Source organism: Rhea pennata, chromosome Z (genome assembly GCF_028389875.1).
Source record: "Rhea pennata isolate bPtePen1 chromosome Z, bPtePen1.pri, whole genome shotgun sequence".
NCBI classification, from domain to species: domain Eukaryota; kingdom Metazoa; phylum Chordata; class Aves; order Rheiformes; family Rheidae; genus Rhea; species Rhea pennata.
The window spans coordinates 59,195,187-59,213,719 of NC_084702.1; the positions used below are offsets into that span (position 1 = coordinate 59,195,187).

At 39.1% G+C, this 18,533-nt stretch overlaps 1 protein-coding gene and 1 long non-coding RNA gene across 7 annotated transcripts in view; one reads left to right on the forward strand and one right to left on the reverse strand.

Annotated features, from left to right (window-relative positions):
* The window catches only part of ERBIN (erbb2 interacting protein), a 114,509-nt gene extending 108,049 nt beyond the window's left edge, over nt 1-6,460 (reverse strand). For 3 of the 6 annotated variants that reach the window (XM_062598979.1, XM_062598978.1, XM_062598976.1), the window contains exons 1-2: nt 6,432-6,460; nt 5,911-5,995 (exon numbers count right to left, since the gene is read on the reverse strand). The gene's annotated coding sequence lies outside the window, so the exon portion shown is untranslated. Of the gene's footprint in view, nt 1-711; nt 733-5,910; nt 5,996-6,431 lie in introns of those variants that run through there. The other 3 variants (XM_062598980.1, XM_062598981.1, XM_062598977.1) reach the window with 2 other exon arrangements.
* Nucleotides 6,461-7,221: 761 nt separating this feature from the next.
* Nucleotides 7,222-13,734, forward strand: LOC134153884 (uncharacterized). Its single transcript, XR_009961266.1, has 5 exons — nt 7,222-7,303; nt 10,586-10,663; nt 11,784-11,843; nt 12,482-12,688; nt 13,609-13,734. It is a non-coding gene; the product is annotated as an uncharacterized LOC134153884 (long non-coding RNA).
* Nucleotides 13,735-18,533: the final 4,799 nt, after the last annotated feature.

Sequence of the window (18,533 nt, forward strand, 5' to 3'; positions counted from 1 at the left end):
TACAGGAACTTCCCAGGCCAACTAGAGTAAAAAAACAATTAGAAGGTTCCAAAGGCAGCAGTAAAACTCAAAGCATGATACTTCAGAAACCAAGACAGATACTGTTTTCACAGATCTTTCTGCAGCTATCTTTAAGCAAACTAATAGAACTTCAAATACTTTTAATTCAATTAGTACTGGAGCTTATCCTGCCAACAAGGCGGCCCCGGCCACTTCAAAAGGAAACAATACCCATTCCAAATTAGAGCTGCCTAAGACATTTTTCATTTCAGGTAACTGCAACTTTCATTGAGACTTCAAACCTCTTAAGAGTTCCTCCTAAAGCTAGAACGAGGTAAGTGGCACAATCAGTCATCACTGGGCACTAACAGTTCACAGGAAGACAACTCTAAGCCAAGCATCTGCTTCCAAACTGCAATTATAACTTGAACAGAAAGCTCAACACTTGAAACAGGTATTACCCACCTATCTGTTTCCAGAAAAGAAATTCTACTCATATAGCTGCGAAGTCTCCCACTGGCATTATCAGATAATCCAGAATAGACAGATCATTAACTTCTTGGACCACATATTTATTTCTGCTCATTCCACCCCAGCCACATTCATGATGGGCTATACGACAAGAAGCACAGCACTGTACTTACTGCTCTACATCAACTTGGAGATTTCAGTGTGCTTAGAAACCTTTGTTTGGAAAGGAAGCTCACATACCTTGTGAATTCTGAACTAACCAGTCTGAGGATGCTGATCTATACTTTCTTCCAAATATTATTCTCACAACATACATCTAGATAAGAGAATCAGAAAGAATATTCGCTTAGCAGTTGTTTTACTATGCATACATAATACAGCTTTACACTTGCAGGATTCACTTCTATAGCAATGTGAAACATTAGAGTTCAAGAAATTAGTTTGATTTACAGAAGATGCAAGCATGTATAATACTAGATATTCTAGAATTTAGCAAATTATGGAAAAAGGTTGTGTACTTTCAAATCACTTTACTTCCCTTTGGTAGCTCTGCTTTCACAGAGAAACAAGTTTTTCTTACTATCACAAGTAATCTGTAAGATCTAGACTGTGTCTAATCATTGCATAGATACAGAACAAAGGACAGCACAAAACGTTCCTCCTCCCTCCTTAGTCAACAAAATTGTGTACAACAAAGGTTGTGCACAAGTGTTGTTACCTAATATTTTCTTGGCCCCTGGCCACGCCAAAAAATAAGATGGAAGAGTAAGGCCAAATCATTCATTTGTTACTGAAACGGATGAAGTGGAGAGGAGATAAGATTATGTTATCTGGCAAGATTCAGTCATCAAACACACTAGAAGCTCCAGAGGCATGGTACCTTTCCATAATATTACAACCGCCAGGACAGCAACAGCAACAGAGATAGTTCACATTGTCTTCAGACTCCACCTAATCATCACTCTTTGTTCCCATGTATAATGACTGTTTAGTATCAAGTATCTACAAATTAGCTCCAGATATAGGAAGAAGAAATATACTTTTCAACTTAAGCTACCCAAGGGAAGCTTGACACAATGCTGACATTCTCTATCGTAAGTACACTCCCATTTGGTCTAGATGAAGCCAAACTAAGATCTGCTTAACTTTATCTTTCAATTATGCAAAATCCTGATGCATTTTTAAAGGTGGAAGGGGCAATTTAGTATTGAAACACCATGCTTCTATATCATCCTCAGGGGAAGCACAGATGAAACTAAACAGAGAGTTCAAACATCTATACATAAAATTAAGCACCAAAAAATAGTATCTTTTAGAGACAAAGTACTACGATCAAGAACAACAGAAAAAGCCGAGTTATCCCAAGTTTATTATATAATAAAAATACTACCAATTTCAACACAGTAACACTCACTTTTTCCATTTTTTCTTATGCAGGCAGAACATATTTACATGCACTCTCCTAAGTCAGCATCCTCACGCTCAAAATTTTATATTTAAAATGTTTTACTCATAGTACATGAGCATTGTATTCTTAACTGGAAATATTACTTAAATAAGCAATTTTTTTACAGTCAAAAATCTTTCAAACAAAAAAACTCCACCCATTTTGTCATTAAAGCAGTCATGTTAATCTTTAGATCACCCTTATAATCTTAAAAAGCTACACAGAATAGCTCTGGGTTTATCAATTGTTACTGAAGTACCTTAAGTAATATTGTCGAGGCCCACTAATTTTTGCTGATACCTACCCAGCAGTGTGCCAGCTGTGCTGATACAGCGGGCTCTGTATGCTACCTTCACAGTTGGAAATGCAGTGGCATACTGCCACCAATCCCTGAAAGATGAGGAGAATGGTGAGGACCGTGGAAAGTTATCATATGTTTGAGCATGGACAAGTCAAAAAAATCTTTTTTTTTGTACTTCTTATCCAGAACTGGACCAGGGTGTGATAAGCAACTAGCCACGGAACTGTTCACAAGTTACCCATAATACGTACAAACAGATATTCCCTACACATTCAAAACATTAAGCAAATCTCTCAAAACTAGTTAAATATTCAGAATTTGCAAGAAAAGTAATCCATACCTCACAAGTGTACACTGGACTTTATAAGACACTCCAAAGACACTAAGCTAGTAATTTAATAGGTTATCACAAATATTGCATAGTTTAAATTTTAAAATTAAAAAAGTAATTTATAGACTTTTTACTAAAGAACATGATATCATCATGTTACTCATGTTCAGTGTTTTCATTCTTACATGAAAAGGGGAGCTGAAAAGTTGCTTTACTTACTTGAAAGCTAATAGTTATATATCCAAATCTTTATTTTGCAGACAGTTCATGTTTAACTACCTGCACAACTGTCATAACCAACATTTGCTTGCTCACATAGGAAAATAATCTACTATTTTCTTATCAGGAGTGGCTGCTTCTTCAAGCCAACCAGTCACTCTTTTGGAAAAGTTTAAGTTTGTAATTCCACTACGTGGAATAAATGTCAGACACTCCTTTAATGGATTAGGTTATTCCATAGGGAGAATATACTGTTAAGAAGAAATATCAAACGCATTATCTTTATATTACACTTTCCCTGGAAAAATTTCCTTTTTGTTTGGGAGTAGGAACGACAAAAACAAAGCAAAAAACAAAGTAGCCAATGATCTATTATACTCCTACGGGAAAGCGGAGTTGAAGAATTCTGTTCTCATCCCCTTTTATTTCTAGAACTTACTACTAACATGGTAACTTTAACATACATATGTATTACTTGTACACACATGTGTGTGTAAATACATATATATACACACACACACATACATACACACACACACACACAATCTCCCTTTCCTTAATTTGGATGTTTCAAGTGTGGTTCTTCAGTCATAAGGGTACAGATTCTAAACAAATTCCACTGAAGAAAAATCATAATGCCACCATAGCATAAGACACTGGGCAATTTTCAATGAGTAATACTTCTTCCAGAGAGCCCCCCAATCTAATCTGCATGAACATGAAGTGAAAATGGGTATTTTACGGAGCATTATCAGAGTAGATATCTTACAGTACATTTATACTACTATTATCAACTTGCCCATTTACTAATAAGGCAAATCTATCCATATTTTCACTAAAATTGTTGAAAAAATATACTGTAGTCTTCATGATAGCATGCCATATCTGTTACCTTTTAGCTCTTTTGACTGTAAGCATATCTAAAGGTAACAATCTTTACATGCACTTAATTTAATTCATGAGCCAGGAACAGCCAGAGAGGAAGAATGTTTCCCCAAGCCATCAACACATACCTATGAAGTGCTGTTTCAAACAACATGAGCTGCCATGTGCACACCTAAATCATTTTATTCATGAAACAAATATCAATGACTACCTAATTTTTAGCTGAGACAGTTGGTCTTCAGAAAGAATACAGTCCTTCATTACTACTGAACTATGTTAATGACATGAATGGCATTCTATGATATAACCATTAGCTGTACGCAGTAGTGAATTACACTTTCATCATTAAAAAGGGCCTTATCCATAGCTACCATGGTGACAAAACACTAGTGTAAAAAGTTGTGGCTCTGCTACAAGGATCTATTCTTCTGCACAGCATTGAAAAATATCAAGTGCATCATGAGAAACACAAAAGGTCTGAAAAGAAACAAAATTGCATCCATTAAGAACATAGGGGTTTACAACTAAATTTGTCATGCATTGCTACAATTCCTCCCCCCACACACCCCCTTTAAATCTCAAGTCATTATTGGGGCTGAAACACTGCTTTGGAAAGTGATCGTTCTTTGTAAAAGGATTACTCTATTTAGACTTCATTGCTTTTCTGCCAAGCATCAGCCATATAAGGAAACTGAAGTTCACTGCCATTTATTTTGTTCAGCCCTTTCAGACGCCTAAGAATAACCTTTACTGCTGCCTAGGAAGGTAAGTCTATAAATTGCAAACCAAATCACTTGTTATCAGCAATAGAAGCCACTTTAGGTCAGTTAAAGTTTAACATTTTTCCTTGCAATACATCATTTAATGAAACAGCCTGAGCAGGATTAATAACGTTTTCTCACACACTAGACTACTTGGTTCAGTTCAAAGACCACAAATACCATAGTTCTGAAATCTTTGCAGAGAAATTACTTTGTCCAGTTATCAAAAACAGCAACACATCCATCTCAGATGCACATTCTTCAGTCTCTCAAGTATCTTGTCTAACAAATGCTCTGCTTTTCAGTTTGTCAAACAGCAATAATGATTTAGAAAAATAGGCTAGTACAGAGCTATGGCTTACAGCTCATTTTAAACATTTACAGGACAAGAAATTCCTTGCCTCCATGAAGAACTTAACCAATAATTACCACTTGGAGGCATGTGAAATCAATCTGTGGTGAGCAATATTGCTTCATTAAATGCAACTATTTGACATAACAAGCAGTAGTCACCAGCACAGCACATTCAGTTTACCCTCCAACACCTTCAGACAGGAGTCTTAAAAAAAAAAAAAAAAAAAAAAAAAACCGATAAAAGGAGGAAGTGGTTACCAAAACCAAACGAGGCTATGTTAACCCAGAGCCTCAACAGCACTTTTAAGAAGCCAGACAACTAGTTGCTGGCGAGAGGGAGAAAAAGGAGGAGTGTTTCTTTTTTTTTTAATGGAGGCTCTCGAGATGAACTTGTGCAAGGATCAAGATGCAATGCAGACCTCTCCCATACAAGTTGAAAAATATGCGGTCAAACTCGTCATCTTGAGGGGAGAGAGAAGGGGCAGAGGGGCGGAAGAGAGACGGCGGCAGTAGTCGAGAGGAAAAACTGCGACAGTATTTACAGAGGACTACGAGAACAAGTTCTTATAAAAGAAATGTAACAGTTACTTTTAAGAAGGCGGGCTACACACTAACCGATATTCCAGAAGACAAGGTTAAAGACAAACAAGAAACGGCAAATACAGGGAGCTCCAAACGCCAGGATCTTTCGATTAAATAAAGGAGATAATTTCTTTTAGGACTTCCTTATTTCCTGATAATTATACTTTCAGGGTTAGTAATTGTTTTCAAAGAGAAGGAGCAGAAGCAGAGCCGCAGAGCCGGGCAGTTTCAGTTCAGTACCTTCTCCCACTGAACAAAGAAACTTCTGTGTCTGAGGAGCCTAGAAACTTTCGGTCTCCCCAGATTGTTTTCTCAGCCTCCATGAAAACAGCGGGTACGTCCGTACAGACAGTGTTTTAGCGAGAGACGGGGGGAAGCACAAAGGACAGTCGAACTGTGGCAGGCGGAGAACGCAAAGCCGACCAGAAAATAAAGGCCAAAAACAGGATATCAAAATGAAGCGTAAACTCCTTCCTTTTCCCCACCCCCTTCAACAGAGGAAGGATTTTTCTGTCGTTGCTGCTGCTGCTACTCCCCAAACCTTCTCTATTTAATTTACCTCGTCTGTCGGGTGTCTAAGCCAGATCCAGCAGGCAGCAGTCCCTTCCGATCCCAAGGAAATATGTTAAATCCAATCAAGTTTTCTTCTCGAAGAAGGGGGAAGCGGGCAAGAGGGGGAAGGAAAGGAAAGGGGGGGGGGGGGAAAGCGATGTAACAGCTTTCGACGAGGACGGAGGCGTTTGCAGACCGCAGCGTGCGATGTGCGTGCGCACGGGGGGGAGGGCGGCGGCGGAGCCGGACTTGTCCCGGCCCCCGCCGGCGGCGCCGGGCTCTGCCCCGCCGCCGGCCCCGCCCGGCGCCGCGACCGCCCCGCAGAAACGGCGCCCGGCGGCCAGCTCGCAGCGCCCCCCGCCCTCCCCCGGCACGGCACGGCACGGCACGGCACGGCCACCCCTCCTCGCCTGCCTGCCTGCCCCCCGCCCCCCAACGGCTCCTCGCCGCGGGCGCCCTCCCGCGCCGCCCCGGCCCGGCCTGGCCGCCGCCGCGGGCGCGAGGGGAGCGGCCAGCCGCCATCCTCACCTGCCCGCGCCGCCGCCCGCTCTCCCCGCCTCCTCTCTCACACTTCCCCCTTCCTCCCCCCCCCGCCTCCTCCTGCCTCGGCAGCGGGAGCCGCGGGAGGGCGCCCGGGAAGGGGGCGGGGGCCGGGGCCAAACGGTGCAGGGCCCGCGCGGCGCGGTGCGGTGCGGTGCGGTGCGCGCCGCCGCCGCCCAGGCCGCGGGAGGCTCTGCGGCGGGGGGCGGGGCGGGGCGGCCGCCGCGGGCCGGGGGCGGCCGGGGGCAGGCGGGCAGCTCGCCGGCCGCCGCGGCGGGCGGGGCGGGGCGGGGCGGCAGGGAGGGACGGAGAGAAGGGGAGCAGCGGCGCCGCCGCCGCGCCAGGCCGCGCCGGCCTCCCCTCCCCCACCCGGTGTGGGGCTGAGCGCGGGCGGCGGCGGCGCAGCCAATCCCGAGTAAGGGGCGTCCTGAGGGACGGCCCGGCGCAGCCAATGGCGCTGCTCAGGGGGCGGGAGCGCGGCGGCCGGCGGGCCGCGCCGCGCCGCGGAGGAATGGGGCGAGGCGGCGGCGGCGGGGGGCGTTGGCGGGGGTCAAAGGGCAAGTGGGGGCGGCGCGCGCGGGCCGGCGGCGCGCGCAGGGCTGAGGCGAGGGCTCTGCGCCCGGGGCCGCGCCGCGCCGGGCCGCGCCGGGCCGGGCCGGGCGCTGGTGCCCTTTCCCGCCGCGCGAGCACGCATGGGGTAGCGATGTCCTCCTTGTCTGGGAGGGAGGTGCTGCTATTTTTTGTTCGTGTTTCTGGCGGAGGCGCAGAAGCGGGTTGAGGGGGCGGCGCGATTTCCTTGTGAAGGAATGCGTCAGTCGCCGAGACAGACCCAGCCGGGAATGACAAGTGTTTCCTTGGGCGTAAGCAGCGCAGCTTCCTAATTTAATAATTGCACGTATTATACCAAAATCACCCAGACAATCGATCGCGTATCAGACGTTTGCTGTCTGACGCTGGCAGCGGTCCCAGCAGCTGTCACTTCGTTGTGCCTCCTGCTCCAGTAACTTAGTTACCAGGAAACTGGGAGAAGGAACCAATGGAGGGGGGAGGAGGGAAGCCCAAAAAACCATCCTTCAGCTAAACAGGGTGTATGGATATGTTACATCAAACTTAGATGCAAATACCAGCAATTACAATAAGGTTGCGTATATATAGTTACACTTTCACATGAACCCTCGAATACAAAGTTGTTTTTTCTCTTTAATAAGTATTTCAACTCCCTCGATGCAACAATATATTACTGAAAATGCTGTTACCTGTAGTATCTAGTAACGTCCAAGAATGTTTATCTTAGGTCATAGGTGATTCTGTGCTACGACTGATACTCATTTGTGTGTGTTAGATCTCAACTGTATATTGGTGGAAATGTATTTAATTTCCTTGATTGTCTGACATAGATATTTGATAACCTATTGTGTATGCAATATGCTGTTTTAACAGTCCTGGAGTCTGAAGCTCTGTTCAGCCACAAAACAGAGAGCAAAGATGACAGGGGGGCAGATTTACACATGCTGCTCACCTTATGTTCCATAATTGTGTTCTGCAGAGACCATGTCAAGGGATAGACCTAGTTTCATTTTCATGCCCATTTAATCTCTGGCTTCTCTGCTGGGACTACCACCAACTTAGCTGGGGTAGTGTTTTATTATGATAATGTGTTTACTGCAAAATGGACAAAATGCTAAGAAAAGCCATTTTACATGCGCCACGAAACAGCAATAGAAAATAGTAGGTCAGGTTAGTATCAACTTGGCCCTGATTTTAGCATGCATCTAGAAGTGAAAAGTTGTATAAACCATTACCATTCCTTGAAAATGACTCCAGTTTGCAGGAGTTAGTTAGTTCAGGATCGTTACGCTTCGTTCAGTTTCTTACAGGGCTTTGGATGAAGATAGTTTAATCATTAGCAGTAAGATGTACTGTTGATCGTATGCATGTAAGTCCACAATGTTTAACAGTACTGTTATTTATTTAAAACTTCTTGTCTGTGTATAGGATTTGTATATTTGAGTATCTAGTATGTATCTATTCAGATACAGAAAGTAAGGATACAGTCCTATTAGGATAATAACAAGTATTTGTTTACTGTTTACTTTTCAATGAATCCTGTCTCCATCTTAACAGAGCATATAATCCTTTTTGGGGAATACATCTATGCCTAGTTTCAAACTTTTAAACTAAATTACTTTAACTATAGCATCTATAAAAGAGAATTATATATTTTCCAAAGCATTAAATCACCTCTTTTGTGTGTGTGTGTGTGTGTGTGCGTGCGCGCGCGCTGAGATAGGCCATTTTCTTCAGATGAGTCACTTTCAGACTAAGGCCAAGTATGAGAACTTCAGCCTCTAAAGTAAAAAGCACTGCCAAGAGATCTAAAATTTCTCTGTATAATGCACTACAGTGATGCTTTCATAAAGTTACCAATATTTTATCTCATATGAACAATTGATCATTCCTGTCAAATTCCCAATAAAGTATCCTTACCATAATAAATACAAATACCTGTCTATAACTGATGTCCTCCTCCTGTTCATGAACTCTTCAAGGCACCTACTTTATGCATGAGATTATCATAACTTTTTTTAACATGAAATTGTTCTTTGGCAATGTGTATTGCACATTGCCCAATGCATTTATTAATGCAGCTGGATAATAGATGGGTGTGGGAAATTTATAGCAACTGTTGTTCCCATGAAGGATCTACTGTAGTTGCAATGTTAGTTTCAATGTAAGATTTTATTTCGCTTACAGTTTTAGCCATGAAAAATAAAAGTCTAGCCAAAGATTACTGAAACTATAGATAGCTAGACCACAGCTCCTGGAGACATTTTACATAGACAAGATACAACTATCTATACAAATTAAGAAATGCCAAGAATTATCCCAGGGATTTAAAAGTGCTATAAATATCAAGGCAGTATTTAGATTACAGCTACAACAGAGTCCCCAGCAACATTAATTCCCAGAGTTGGTATCCCAGTTACCATATAATTACAGATTAAGTGCACAAAGTACAAAATATAAAGTTACATAATGAGACACTTTCAAGTGAGGCTACGCAAGTGATCCCAAAGAAAGTTTAAACAAATTCTTTATACACGGTTTCACATTAGACACCAAGCCTAAACTTCTCTCATTCAAATTTCTATTTTTATATTTGAACAGTGACATTTGTACATATTGCAACAGCATGCAGCTAAATGGAAAGAATAATTGGTGAAACAGCCACATCTATATTTTTACCTTTAAAGGCTTCAAATGCTCTGAACAATGTGTATGTTGTTCAGAATAACGATGTTTTATTGCTGCTTTCTCCTCTTCTTACCTCTACTGTTCGTTATAGTCATGTATTTCAGCTTTTCTAAGAGTTAGATTGAAAGGCCTTCAACGTAAGTAGTTTTTCTCATTAAATGTTTAGATAATGACTTGAACAATGGATTTTAACTTGAGTTGAATTGGGGCTTCTGGACATCATTGCAATATAAGTATTAAATGATAATTAGTAGAAATAACAACTGCGTGAAAGACATGACAATATGCAATCATTTCTCGTAACAAGAGAACGTTGAACAAATGTTGAAGTTTTGTTATTTATTTTGGATAGTCCATAACTTAAATATGTCCATGGTTCATGCAAAAATTCTTAATGTAACATTTTCTGAATTGATATGATTCACAACTGGATTACACCGCTTCCATGCTGATGAAAGTGTGAGTTACATTAACAGAAAACTGGTGTAGTTTAGTGGTGAATAAGGCCTAGAAGCATATTGTTAAAACTTAAGTATGTAGGTTCCTATCTATTGTATGTGAAGGGAAGCTAAGTAAACAGTCTGTACTCAGTTTGACTTTGCAACAATCCCCAATTTACACTGACTAAATATTATGTTACACCACACAAAGATGTTTTCTCTATATTTGGTTCCATTGGTTCCATTTTCAAAAAGTAATCAAATACAGTGATGAACATATATGTATTGTGTGACAAAGATTTGGAGTATTATGCAAGTACCAATAAAAAAACTTTGTAACACCGCAACCTATTTTGTATATGCTGTGTTCCAGAAATGGTTAGGAATGTTTTAGAGTTATTTTTAAATATTTTATTGTGACTTTTTGTTTGTATTTCTCTTCCTTAGTTACCATGGGTGAGCTCCTGAATTCTGAGTGAGGAACACTTGGCACAGCATTCCTCATGATGGAGAAAAGGCACGAAGGTGATATTAAGGCACCTTTACTCTTCCCTGACTTGTACTGCTTTGCTCCTGGACAGTTGCGTTAACACTGACTTTAAGCTATGATGCAGCCTCTTAGCCTAAGAGTCTGTTTTGACAGCTGATGCCAGCACATAAATCTTGTACTAGTCAAAACAAATGGAACGGAATGAAAACTAGAGTCATGCCATGTGAGGACACTGACATCTGTGGATTGTAACCATTAGTCCCTTGCTCATGAGAGCCTGCAGAGCTGCTTCTGGCCACACTGAAGACAGAATTAAACGTGAATATGACAGAAAGAGCAAAATACGAAATTGCCCCAAATACACTTTTGCTTAGTATTTTGCCTTTGGTAAGCGTCTCAGATCCAAAAAGGGTAACATCTAATGTTGAGGATCTTTGTGTGCAAAAAAGGAATCCTGAAGGAGGATTGTACCAACTTCTAATCAAACCTGAAATAACTTTTCTATAGGAAATCAATTACAATAGCTCTATAGTAGCTCTATAGTAGCTGTATACTAGTTACATTGCTCTTTGAAGGCTGGTAATTATTGCTGCATACTCCTGTAGGAAAAGTATCTCTCCTCTCTCTCCAATGGTAGAAAAGAAGAATTTCTGTGGCAAGTTTATTTAAAATTAATGGTGGTGGATTTTCTAAACTGATGAAACCCGTAAGAATCTCTTCTGAAGTAATGAATTGGTGAATAAATGATGTGGAAATAGACACTGTAAATGTATTGCAATTATCGTTCCAGAAATATTCTATATAGGCATATATTATGATAATAGTACCTATCATGCTAACCATGAATGAATCCATATTTCTGTAATTGGGAAACAAATTTCATTTATTTTACATTTTACAGCTTTCTTATCTCTAGTCTGAGCATTGGTATTTCTCACAAGGGGCTAACACTACAATCCAAATCTCTAAGTAGTTTTTATCAACACTGTTGTGTATATGTGCACACATAAAAAATTCATTACTTTTTCATTGTTGGCCTGTTCATCTTATTTTCTATCTATTTCTATCTCAATCATGTAAAAATGAGGACTAAAAATGTGTGAATTCCTGGATTCAGTGTTGACTTAATGATATTTAATGTTGAATGTCTTACAGACTGCCATGTTTGGAAACACAGGTCAAACCCCATAGAAGCAAGGAGATCCACACATTCCGGTGAGATGAACTATCCTATTTCTTGACCTGTTAAACTAATAAATTATACTTTAAGTAATTTGATTGGTAGAGAAGCTGCCTTGAAACATTTTTAGAAGGGCTTGAAAACAATCTTTTTGATTTTCGTCAGCCTGCAAAATAGGGTTCATGGTAAGAGAGAACTTTACTATGGGGAAAATACTGACTTTTTTCAGAATCCGTTAAAATGTTTATGGAATTTCTTCATCATAAATGAAATTCAATTTTAACTGTACTTAAACAAGAATCATTATGACTTGCCCTTTCTCTCTTCTTTTCTGAATCTTCAGCTCAGTTTCTTCAGATATTTTTTCCCTTTCTTTTTGCCACCTGGCAAATATAAACAACATAGTTCTAAGTACTAAGAAATCTTTTTTTAGTATTTACCTTTTCTCTTTTGAACAAAAAAAAAAAGGAAAACATTGCCCTTGTTTGATAGCATAACAAAAATAATTATAGATTTTTGCTCATGTTCCTGTGGGGAAAAATGGTTTGAGAGAGTGATTTTTTAAAAATCTGAAATAGATTTTTTTTTCAGTTATACCTCTCCTAAGTTCTAAGGCATGTGAGCTGCCAAAACAATAAAACCAAAGTAATATTTTAAATGTTTTCATTCACAGGTATCATCCACTAATTTTCTCCACTGAAAGACATTTTGATACTGTCTTACATGGCAGATATGAGTAATATGCTAGGTCAATAAGGAAATACTGACTTTACAGGCCACAAAGTGCAGGTTTGTTTCCATACCTGCAAACAAGCAAAAATTCTCACCAGGGAGAGTGACTTTGCCAGGTGCCTTGAGAAGAACCCCTTAGCCTAGAGCTGTAAGTAATCTCTATTATGATTTCTGTAAATAAAATATTTTAAATATTTTATTTTATTAAACCGATATTGAGAAAATGCATACGTTCCGAGTGACCATGCTAGAGCAATATAGCAGAAGTTACAACTGAACATTGTGACAGCATCAGCTCAACATACTTTCACAACATGTTTCAAAGCATTCCGTTTACACAGTGTACCTTCAAATTAAATAGAAATGCTTTTAGCAAGAAGGTCCCCCTTCATATCTGCACAGAGAAGATTTATGTGAAAAACTTGTTCTTTGCTGCTGGTGAGACAGATCCACGTAGATATAAATATAGGTGGCACAGAATCCCTTCAATTTGTGGGAAAAAAATCAGTGTAAACTATAGTGGCTGTTATGAGGTCCTTAGAGCACTGCTTTTCAGCCTTTGCATGATGGTGAGTCTTCATTGTACTTCCCTCTTTCCTCCCACACCTATTACATTTTCTATAAAAGTAGGAGCAAAAAGTGTTTCACTTTTATCTAACTTATGATTTCGAGTATTTTGAGAGTGTAGTGATGACACTGTGGCTACGATACTCTGATACAAGCAAGGTTTGTAGAAGAGGTAGTATCTTTAATTAGACCAACTGATACAACTAGTGAAAACGAACAGGCTTTTAGACTTGACTGAAATTCATTAATCAGGGCTGACAAGTAGATTTTGCTACTCGTGATTGTTCTTGTATAATAAAATTATTTTAAGCAATTAAACCCCTGGAGAGAAAACAGTTGCTAACATGAATGTACAGGGATGAGTCAGCAAGAAAACTGTAAGCTTTAAAAACAATGTTGGTACTGAGTCTATGTTTTTTTTTTTTTTTTTGTTTTGTTTTGTTTTTTTTATCTACAATTAAGAATTTAGTTCTCAGGATTTTTTTTTTTAATTTTTTGTAGATCCCTGTGAGCATATGGGCTGTGCAAGAAAAGGAGTGGATTGTTTTATGAAAAGGTGTTCTCCTAACCTTCGCTGTACTGTGTCTGCAATGAGTTATCTGTGCAAGTTCACTGTGACACCTAAAGGTTGATAGTTTCGCGCACATCCTTCTCATGCATGTATTTGATGTGTTTGATGTGCTCTATTGCATTTGAAAAAGTGTATGAGCAAGACCCATGGAAATTAATAGTCCTCTGGGCACTTACATTGATTGTTATATATGTTGGTATTTATGAATTTTGCATTTGCTGTGCTGGCAAGGTTTGATTCTGATGGGTGTTTGTTAATACACGGAGAATTTGGCAAAACTGGAAGGGTTATTTGAAAACAGAAGTGGAAAAGAATTCTTCCAGGATGTGTTTTAGTAGATGCTGCACTTATTTAACAATTTTCATGTACATACATTTTAGGTGGTATGTAACAGACAGGAGCATACTGTCACTGAGAGTTTCCTTTTTTCACTGGTAGGTTCATAGATTAGTCAGGTGACTAATTCAAATAACTTTCAAGGCAATTCTTTAGATTGATGAAGTAGGTGTTGCAAGAACAGACGTAGTAGTACATAAGAGTCTGGCTGTGTATTACAGGTTTTTCTAGTGTGTTTTGGATAGCAGCTGATTTGGTGACGTATATGCTGATTTATAGAGTTTTTTTTATATATGGTAATTTGTATTGTCTTTTTTTGTCCATCACATTATCTAGAAAGATGAGGTTCACATTCCAATATAGGAGAGGCAGTAAATACCGAATTTGCAGTGGAAACCAATGGAGAAATTCAGATGAATGTGTATAGGGATGTATATATTTGAGATACTGAGTAGGTTTGGTGGCACCATTTTTTCAAATACCTTCCCATGAGTAGTTCATGTACAGGTTGCAAGGGAGACATTTTAGGGTGCTTTTTCAAACTTTGCTTACCCCTTTGCTATTGATTTGCACAGTTCGTTAGGAGCAGTAGCCATCTCCATCTGAAAACTACTGATTTATGGGTATCAACATTCTATTAAAGAAGAGAACAATTTTACTCTTCTTCCATTCTTCCTTCATCATCAACAGAAAACATCCTGAAATCATACACTGTACAACTATGAAGCTTTTGGAAGAGAAATCCTGAGACATATGACTATTCTTAAACTACTTATGAAGATATTCACGTTTTGAAGGATACTTATCCTTGTTAGGATATTCATCATTTTAGATCTGCTGAGATATTTTACCATGCTGCCTCTGAAGAAATAGGAAATTGCTAGGTAGGGTTGTGTCCTTTCTGTGACCTATCCATATGAGCTGATTTGCATGCTATTCAAGGGTGTATTTATGTTTCAATACAATTATTAATAAATGGAGTTCTGGAGATATATATGCATGCATATATGTGTATATAAAAACCTGCTAAAGCCTAAATGTGAAATATCATATATTGCTTACACATATTTTTCCCTCCTTTCCCTCTCCTTTTCATCTAAAGCTTTTTACTGCACTTTCTGTCACAACTCTCTCTCTTTCTCTCCCTCTCTCTCACACACACACATTCTTTTCCTATGAATTTTTTCTTCCTATAATGATGATATGAAGAAGGAAATCACTGAGGGACCATTCTGTATTCTCTTTCCTGTTTATAGGACTATGAGAGAAAGAGGAGACAGAATACTGAGGACCTTTCTCTTATTCTGTAGCTGAATGAAGTAGTTCAGGACTGGCCTTCAGAGAAGAACGCAGGGGTTGAAAGATGAGAAACAGACAGGTAAGCAAAAAAGCTTTGGTCCCAGGTAAAGATGAGTGCTGCCTCGGGAAGAAGAAAGGAAGTTCAGGCAGACCACAGTGGGGTCAGCTGGAGAAGAGGCCAATTCTACCCCATTCAAATATAATGAAGATGCTGCAATAGTTGTTCTACTTTCCTGTGTGTGAACTAGATAAAAAGAGTAGCGAATTCCAGTCATGATGCCTGTATATACAGGCTTCTGGAAATGAAGAGAGAAAAGCAGATGTTAGTGCTCTTGTAAAGGAAGAATCAGCGTTCTGAATACTGTGGAGCAATTCCTTAGAAAAGAAATACAAGTAGAAAAAGGAAAAGTAGGCTACAAGGTAGGGAGGAGTTGCTGACATTGAGAAAGATGATGAGCAATACCTAAGAAGTAATACTTAAGACCTGTCAGTGACTAGAGAGGAAATGAATGTGAACAGTTAGCACGTATTCTCAAATTAATTTACATCTGGGCAAAGATGAAGAGATAAATGAAAATAAGTAATATCAAATAGACCAGAACGATGACCAGCAATTTTCTCAAACCCTTGGGAGAACCACAGAGCAGTTGAAAAGGGGAATACAGAAAATGAAAGAGAGAACTAATTCATGGCACAGCAACTGGGAAAATACAAGCATTTTGCAAAGTCATTCAGTAACACATGGGAAACGCAATCAGAGTGAACACTGCTAGACAGAAGCTGCCCTGTTTTTGTACTATAATGGCAATCATCATGCAATCCCTTCCTCAACTATGCTGTCTTTCTCCCTTTAGGTAGTTTTTCCTCTTTCAAGAGCAGGAGCAATGGTTCAATAGAAGAGGAGGTGTTGACAAACAAATGAGCAGAAGGGAGAACTCATTAAGTCTGTGTGTAAGAAAAGAATACAAAGGAGAGGGAAATCAGTAAATGCAGGGATAAAGAGGGAAGGATAAGGAGAGGAGGGAGGTAGAGGGAGAGGTAATATCCACTGTCAGTCTAGCATTTCACCCCCCCCCCCCCAAAAAAAAAAAAAAAAACAAACCTATGCAAATATCATAATCTACTTAAGAAAATAAATAAATACATAAAACTGAGTGTCTGGCAAAAGATTTAAATGGAATTTCAGTACTTTCTCATCTTTGGCTTGATACAGATCTGTCAGGGCTCTGTCAGAGCCTTGCAGTTGCTTACAGCCATCTGAAGATTAAAGATTGAATCCATATTAGAGATTTTTTTTTAAAAAAAAAGGCTAGAACCTAGATCCACAAAAAGTGTTTTGGCATTTAACTCCATTTCACAGAACAGGTAAGGCTGGAAGAGACCTCTGCAGATCATCTAGTCCAACCCTCCTACTCAAACAGGGTCACCTAGAGCATGTTAGACAGAGTTGCATCCAGGCAGGCTTTGAATATCTCCAGAGAAGGAGACTCCACAACCTCTCTGGGCAACCTGTTCCAGTGCTTTTTTGTTTTGGGGGAAGTCAGATTCCTAAAATACCTCTTCTGATGTGAGCTGGATTCCTTGCCCACAGAAAGGATAGTTACAACGGAGGTCCTAGAATGCTGCTAATTTATCCTACTTGATAATTCTCATCACAACTGCAGTAAAAAACAATTGTGTCAATGCCATAGTATAGCAAACATAACTCATTTAAATTAATGATATTTTACTTGAAATTAATAGGCTCTAACTCAGAGTATGCTTTGTTAATTGTCTTTCTTAAAGAATTAAATTGGAATATATATTAATTGTTCTCTGATGCTTAAAATAAATTAGATGGAGCTCCATATTTCTTCATGCAACTTGCAGCCCTATAGGTGACTGAAGTATTGAACATACTATAAAAATATTTATATGTATATAGATTTTAGAGAGAGATAGGTTTTCATGTTTGTATATCTTTCGTAATTCTCCTTACTTAAAAACTGAATAACAAATTGAGTTTCGTTCATGTGTGCCTTACTATCTGATTATTTAAATTTTAAACATAGAAAATAAATATTTATTTAAAGCAGCATTTATTTGTAGGGTGTTTTTAAAGAAAACAGTATGGAAATATTCCTCTCTGTTCTAAATTTTGCAAAAGATGGCTTGTTTTTTAAAGAACATTTTCATAAATACTGAAGCTGACAGTGTTAGCTTTTTTAAAAGAATATCTTTTTGAACAAGGCTACTAATGCTATGTAGGTGACAAAATTGTAAAATCCATCTTCAATGCATACTCTGCTCTGAAAACCTGCTATTTGTTAATCTTTGTGGATAAAAATATTGAAAAAGTGGATGTGACACTGTAGTTAAAAAAAAGGAAAAAAAAAAAGAAAGAAAAAAGTTCCCTGAAACGGTCTATGTTTGTTTTATGTTTCCCATTTTCACTCATTTCCACTGATGGGAATTTATATAATATTAAATCTAAGTTAAAATGAGTTCCTGTGTTTTTCTGAGAAACCACATAGAAATCCTGTCCTGTTTCCCTGTCCCACACACTGATATCTTTTGCATAGATTTCAGATTTCAGTTACAAATGCATCAAGTAAACACAGCAGTGAAAAAATGAGCTTGATTCAATCACACATAAATATAGCTTTTCTCCTTCATGTTTCTACTATAAGCAACCATTCTTTTTTTCCCAAATGGGCTGTCTTAATGTAAAGAAATACAATAAAAAAACTTCCTATCTGTGTATTTCTAGAATATACAAAACTAGCTTGAGTTTCTAAGATTACCTGTTCTCTGAGGTCAATCATCTGTTTATTCATCTGCAGTATAGATTGTTGTATTGAAAAAAGAGAAAGAGAAAGCTTTATATGTGTCAAGGGGATATGAAAAAAAAAGGTTACTGCTTCACAGCAGTTCAACAGTGCAGGGATAGAGAAGAAAAGGCAGAAGTTTAAAAGCTACCAGTTCCGGTAAACACACAGGAACAGAGCTCAAAGATTAACTTTTATTGTAAGCCTCTAAAAAAAACCAACCCAAACATTCTAAAAATGACAGCCAGATCTTATTAGGAAACAATTATCTGTCTGACTCAGGCAGCTTCATAAGGGAAAGGTCACAGGCTAGCCTGTTCTCTGACCACCACAAAATGATAAGATTCTCTTATTTTCCAAAATTCTAGTTAAAATATTAGCAGTTAGGAAATATGATCTCTAATTACATTAGT